The sequence below is a fragment of the Haliotis asinina genome, chromosome 5 (assembly GCF_037392515.1).
Source record: "Haliotis asinina isolate JCU_RB_2024 chromosome 5, JCU_Hal_asi_v2, whole genome shotgun sequence".
NCBI classification, from domain to species: Eukaryota; Metazoa; Mollusca; class Gastropoda; order Lepetellida; family Haliotidae; genus Haliotis; species Haliotis asinina.
The window spans coordinates 36012226-36019341 of record NC_090284.1 but is presented as its reverse complement, the minus strand read 5'-3'; positions in this window follow the sequence as shown (position 1 = coordinate 36019341).

Below are 7116 nucleotides of genomic sequence, written 5' to 3'. Positions count from 1 at the left end.
GGTACATATATCTTTAGCTCCGCCACGGCCTGAGCTTTACACCAGAGATATCAATTAGTGTAATTTCACTTCACGCTTGAGTCGCTTCAGAGTACAGTATTACCTTCTTACATGTCGGTGGTTTAAAGTCTGTTTTGTTGGGTTGCTGGATATACAAATATGTTTCGTGTTAGTTTGAATGAGGACAGGGAGGTTCTGTGATAAACACAGGGACTAGCCTGTGCGGGAACGTCTGTGTGGATCGTGTCGGGCATTAATTGTAAACGTTTACACTATTTCCAACCATACAATAAAATTTAGAAACCTTGTATAGTTTAACCATAGAATAATATCCTAATTCTATGTAAACGGAACTTTTTATTTTACTTCTGGAACTATAGTTTTTGCAAAACAATACTTTATATACAGATACAGTCAATAGCACATTTAACATATTTCACATCTTCATTACTTACATTTAAACTCTTAAAGTAAATGAAAGTGACATTGTTTACACTTATCAGTGAAAGATATCTCTACGATAGGAAGCGAAAATGAAAAGAACCCCATATCAACTCTTAAACAGTAGTGTAATATTCACAAAATATTAACAGCTTACTGTGTTAAACTTTAACTGTCCTGTTTGTTAATGAGAGCATCATTCACTCCTAATTATACAGCATATAACTAGCACCTTTTGCATAAGGCCAAAATCTACACATCTGTTCACGATTTAGAATTTGTATCACATAAATAGGATTAAGATCAAGCAATTGTATCTAACTAATGTGGTGGTATTACCTGAAATATGTTGTTTGTTTGGGGAGTTGTTGAGACAAAATGCATCTTGGATGTAGATGAATTTTGAGCATATAAATTATTTTGTGATCGTATCGACAAATCTCACGTCAAAGTGGACAATAATTTCCCTGATATTCATGAATTCATATTGTTTTAAATATCACAGAATAACATAAGGTTACGTATATTCGAACTGCATTCTTCATGTCCTGGAAACTAGTGGGCAATTTATACTGAATAGGAGACTGTGCCACACGGTCATTCCAGTGTTTTACGGGTCGATGGTGTAATATATACTGAATTTTAACAAAATTAAAACTATATGCTACTTTTATCAGACATATTTTTAGCCTCGAATTGTATTTGCAATTTTTAACGATTTTCTAAATTAGACAATTATTCTATTTTCCTCAGTGAAATATTATATTGTTGTCAGTTTATTTCACTGTTAATGACTTCGCCGTTTGTAGTGCCAATAATATAATGCTGATATGTTTTAGCATTCATTCTGTTTTATGAAATATCTCAACAATTATGTCATATCCATTTTATTTGTAAGGTCAAGAACACTTGTCACGACAACAACGGTCCTCCCAAGAAACAGGCCTAGAGCCCTGTGGTAACAAATTCTAGGAAATATCTCGGAATCTGAAAATAATCAGATTCTGACACAGGACATAAACAAGAATTCCTTTTCTATAATTACTATCAGCGTTCTCATGTTTATGGCTTTAAAATAACAAAAAACATATTTATAAGGCGACAAGATTCGGTTTTATCTTGTTAACAACGCTCCAATGAAATCAGGAACAAGCCCTTGGATGGCTGGGTGTTATTCCTTTCAACAAGGGTGTTATACCCTTCTTAATGTTAATCAATGTGTCGAAAATAGGGATATTTAACCTAGTTTAGTTTACATTGTAACAGTTTAGTTTCCATAAGGCCCTCATGCAGTTTACACACACTGTCACATTTACGTTCCTCTTTATAACGCTATAAGTCTCATTATCTTAACTTATGTCAGACATAGATCGCCTCCAAACATGTCGCGTTCTGAATTGTCCAAAGGGCAATAACTGCTGTGATCAAATCGAAACATTCGCCCGCAACCCGGAAGTAACCTAATTGGCTTGGGATAAAGATTTGTAAGACAATTATGAAAAAAATACAAGAATAAACTGTTAAGACATTATTTACAACGTAAAAAACTCGTCTATTCAGAACAAATATATAAAAATACTTACTGTGCCAAATAGGTCCGAAGTTCTCGTGAAGAGTCTCCTATTCTCCGCTGTGCTGAATATTACCAACTTAGTTTAGGATTTCTGGGGGCATTTTCGCATTGGAAACTTTCACGAATGCTCCAAGAAAGCCTAAATTTGTCGGATAATCTCTTCTCTGTGTGTCAATTGCAGAGATCCTTCGCATAGTTTACAAGCCGAGCAGTCGACACTGTTCCCGATAACCACGTTCTCCCGAAATTACAATCCTTCCTCGGAAATCCACCTGCGGGTGTAACAGGTCTCGACATGATGCATGCTAGATCGATGTACTATGCATATATGCAAGACTGCACAACATTAGGCCAGACCTGGTTGAGCGTTACCTCCCGTGAGCTTGTAACAGGATGTGTGAGAGAGATACAGGTTTATATATACCACTGTATTGTATACATGTGGGCGGGGACTGGCCGCTGGACATATGCCATGGATTTCTGAGAAACAGGCAACACACACAATCATCAAACCGAAAGGAGAACACAGTGGCACGCATGGCCTGACTGTTTGTGGCCGGTTGGAAATGTTCTAAATATTTCGCTTTTTGGGGGGACATGCTTTTATTGGTTGGGTGTTGAAGGCCTTGACTATTACAGCCAGTGGGAGCTGCAACATGTAGAGACAGCTAGCATCAGGTCTATTTATAAACTCTTTAGAAATACCCAGTTGTGTTTGTTCTTTCAGTTATGGTAACAGGGCATGTTGTCAATCATTAGTGGAAACTGCATTTGAAACTATGACTCCGCCTATGTTTATGTAATGGCATCGTAAGTACTGAGAAATTATGAAATAGATATTTTTTCAGCATTGTTTGAATACATAATGATACACTGAATGTCATAGATACAGTAGTTTCGGCTCCTTAGAATCAGTTTCACGTGTGTAGCATGAAAAGGTCTGAATAAAGAATGTAACACATAATATGTGACAGAGTTGTTGATATAAAAAAGCCCAATATGTCTGTCAGTGTCAGCTTTTTATTGTCAGTACCTAAACACCATTTTAATATTAAACAGCATAAATGCACTATACACTATTTTATAACTATTCATCTGATACTGATAAATAGTTTTGAATCAATCATTGACACAAAAATAAAGACATCGAAATATTTGACATCGAAATAAACATATACTTGACATCGAAATAAACATATATTTGACATCGAAATTAGCATATATTTATGGAATCTGATTTGGCAAAACTCTTCCTTTTGGGGTCAACTTTTCTGAAATGCGGGTGTTACTGGGCAGGATATACTTACCCTATTTGTGAACGCCTGGTGTCATCACTGATTTTCAGTGATCCATTCATGGCATTTTCAAAGCTGTTTCCCCTTTACGCAAACGGGCTGGTTTTCCCGAGGACCGAGTAATGTTTCGCACTCATGTTCTATCATTTTGGGGAAGTAAGAGCTCTCGGAATTCTGCATATTCCCGTAAATGGTTTTCTAAGAAAACATTCCAACAATCACATCAGATATCTAGTGTGAAACAGCACAAAACGCATTTAAAATATATCAAGTTGTACAGTTTTATCAAATACTGTATAGCATCAGCAAGGTATCCACACCATGGACATGCATGAGAGATGAGAAATTGACTCCATAAAGGACCATGATGATACTCAAATAATATATAGCTGTATACTTGAAGTTTGTACGGTGACTGGTCACTTGGTCTCAACAAGTGATCGAGAATCAAATGTGGCAAACGACGCTTTAATCAGCACTTGCACCGATGTTTTAGCAGACCAAAGTCACGCTGACGTAATGTCTACTGATTCATCTCTCGAGCAACAACTCATTCTTGTTTTATCACGGAAACTAGGTTCTCTGTAGGTAATTCCCACACGAACGAACCCTGTATGCAATATTACTCATCACATACGTATGTGTATGGATACATAATATTCATATTTATGTACCCCATATAGATGGTGGGTATCACAGTATGGGATATGTTTCGTCGGTTCAAAAAGGTTTGCTGTCCAGTACACTTGTCACCCCGAGTCATGTTAACAGAACTTGTATCAAAGACCAAACATGGTTCCACCTGTACATTCACTGAACACATCTGTCTAGTACACGATATAACTGCTAGAAATACATATTAATAATATTAAGTGTAAGTTGCCCACAGATGTCCCGGATGAATTGCTGGACACCCCGCATGCTCCAAATAATCCTTCCTTCCCAATAATGTTTACCTAGCTTTTTATAGATCACAGTATCCGATATGCAAATTAAACTGTGCAGTTTATATTTCCTTCCTGTGAAAATAAATAGCATGGAAATACAGCGAAGCCTGGCAGTCAGTGAATACACTGTGACAAAATATACAGTTAGTGCATCGTTTAAGTATTACCAAGAGTCTGCTTTCGGATCTTTCGGGAAATACATTTTTGGATCACGTTTATAAAAACAACTGATTAATACAATATATCAGATATCAAATATTTCTCCTATGTGAACTGTTTGATATCTGTATCCTGGCAGGACAACATATACAGTTTGTATAGCGTGGTGTGAACCTCGTAACGAGGATGTTTCCAGTGTCGTTCTGTTGTACACACTTAGAAATATATAACGTTAGTTGTGTGTGCAGGTTACATCAGACTTCCACACACAGGCCAAAATTGTTTCAGTGTAAAGCGATACAGGTATTTTCAAAGCTGGCTTTTCTCAAACTAATACATATAACAGTTCACACTACAGAATCCAGTTCAGAATTATTTTGTTCATCTGTTGACGTTTGCCAACGAAGAGCATTACCCTAGGATTGGAGTAGCTCTGTCTGCTGGCCATCTCTTATCTATATGTTCACATCAATCAAAGGGCAACTGTGAATCTTGAAATTTGCTGAGCATATGGAAAAACGGCGTACACTAAAGGCATATTCTTTATATATGTGACACGATTCATGGTTAGAAGAAAGTCAATACAATGCATAATTATACGGATCTTAACATTCCTTTCAGTAACGGACATAATTGTAGACACATTGGTGTCCTTCAAGTTATAAAGCATGCAGCTTTATAGATTCTTGTTTATAGCACAAAAGGACGTTTCGATGCAGACTCTTATACTGTTTTCAAGTTTGGACACACTTATACACACTTCACCGTCCTTTCAGTTAGGGACATACATGTAATTATACACAGATTACCAAACTGTCTATTTATGGAATACACATAGGTTACAAAATCGCTCCTTTCCCAACCCACAGTTTGAAGTGAACACACCAAGCACAAAACTCTACCTTGTCCAACACTATGCTTAAAGTGGACACACCAGACACACAACTGTACCATACCCAACGCCATGTTTAAAGTGGAAACCCCAGGCACAGAATTCTACCTTGACCAGTAGCCTTGATATAACTAGTTCGCGCTGTGTTGGGAGGAAGATGAATGGTCAACAGATAGCCCCATACCTGCGAGAACAGATGACGGTCGGTAACGATATAGGAGGGCAGAAAGCTGAATCCCATTACATTTCGGGGACACATACAGGAACTCATCATCAGTGGACTTCCCAGAACTGAATGCTGAACCTCAACCACATCGGACACCAATGGGACACTCTTGGGAGACTAATAAGCGATCCACCAGAATATATTTTATTGGTGCTGCAGAAAAGCAAAGGGTTCCTCCTTGTCAAAGCCACCGTCAGATACATGAAACACATCGACGTCCAGAGACAATAGATGTTATACCCTCCGATGACATTCCCGGCATTTTCTTCTAGTTCACAAAGATCACTTGCAACCAAAAAATCAAGCATAATTAAAACGCAGTTATCACTTATTCACGATAAATAAAATGCATTGCTGATTAAGAAAAAACAACAAATAAATAAAATTATAAGCGTGTAATTGCAAATCAAAAGTGAAATATTTTGCACTTGGGTTTACCTCCCTCGAAACGAAGTAGCCGTGATACCGAACCCAGTCAAAACCGGTAGGGTGTGCACTCAAGTGAAACGAAACCTTTTCATTGGCCACTGGTTTATATGCCGATACACTCAGCCGACTGTTTTTTATAGCTTATAAGCCCGACAGGTGTTAATTGCATGTGGTCAATGATAGTGCAATTGCATATTGTGCATTGCATTTTGTCATTAGCAGACAGACAGGCAGATATATAAGAGTCAATAAACAAGACACAGAGTTTTCTCTGCTTAATCAACATGTTTGGGGCTTGGGTGTTGTTCGGGTTTTTTTTAAGGAGTAGATTATTTACATGTTTGTGCGCACAAATAAGATTATACTACCGCTCGTGACCTCATACTCCGGACAGGCATATGGTTTCAAGCTCCGCGAACCCCTTTACTGCGCATGCGTTATGAGTGCAGCGCAGCATAGCTGTTGAAACCACCTTTTTCCCCAGCACTGGAGGGGAATTAGTGAATCGTTTGAATTCTGATTTCGCGGGCTTGTTTTCATCGCGTTTTTAACGCATTTTATGGCATTTTTGATAATTTGTTTCGGTACGTGCAGAATATGCAAAGTTGTGTTTTACTTGCATGTTACCTTTAACATGTTCCGAAAAACATTCACCGAAGTCTAATCTCGTTAAATGTGTCAGATATTGTGCCAGACCATGGGTGAACTGAATTAAATTTATGTCATTTAATGATATCGACCATTAAATAAGTATTTTAATTTTGTCTAACGTAACCACTGCCGTAATATATTAATTCACAGTTCTATCAGCTGGATGTTTTCGCTGGATGTCTTGCTCCACATCATTTGCATCATGACACATTAACACATGCACACATCTTAACAGTACCCTCTATGATTGTGTCCACCACCCACCACCCACCACCCAACACCCAACACCCCCACCCGTCTGACTTAACCATTATGTATTTGTAGATGTCAACCGAATAATCACTGTTGTTTAAAAACAAACCCGAAGTATCTCATCTTAGAGTGGTTGTTGTACGTTTGGAATATTTGTCAGATGAAAATTAACAAGTACAAACTAAATACCTGTAATGCGATGTATTGGAGGCACACAGGTATACTGGACAAGATAATTTTGGGATATTGCT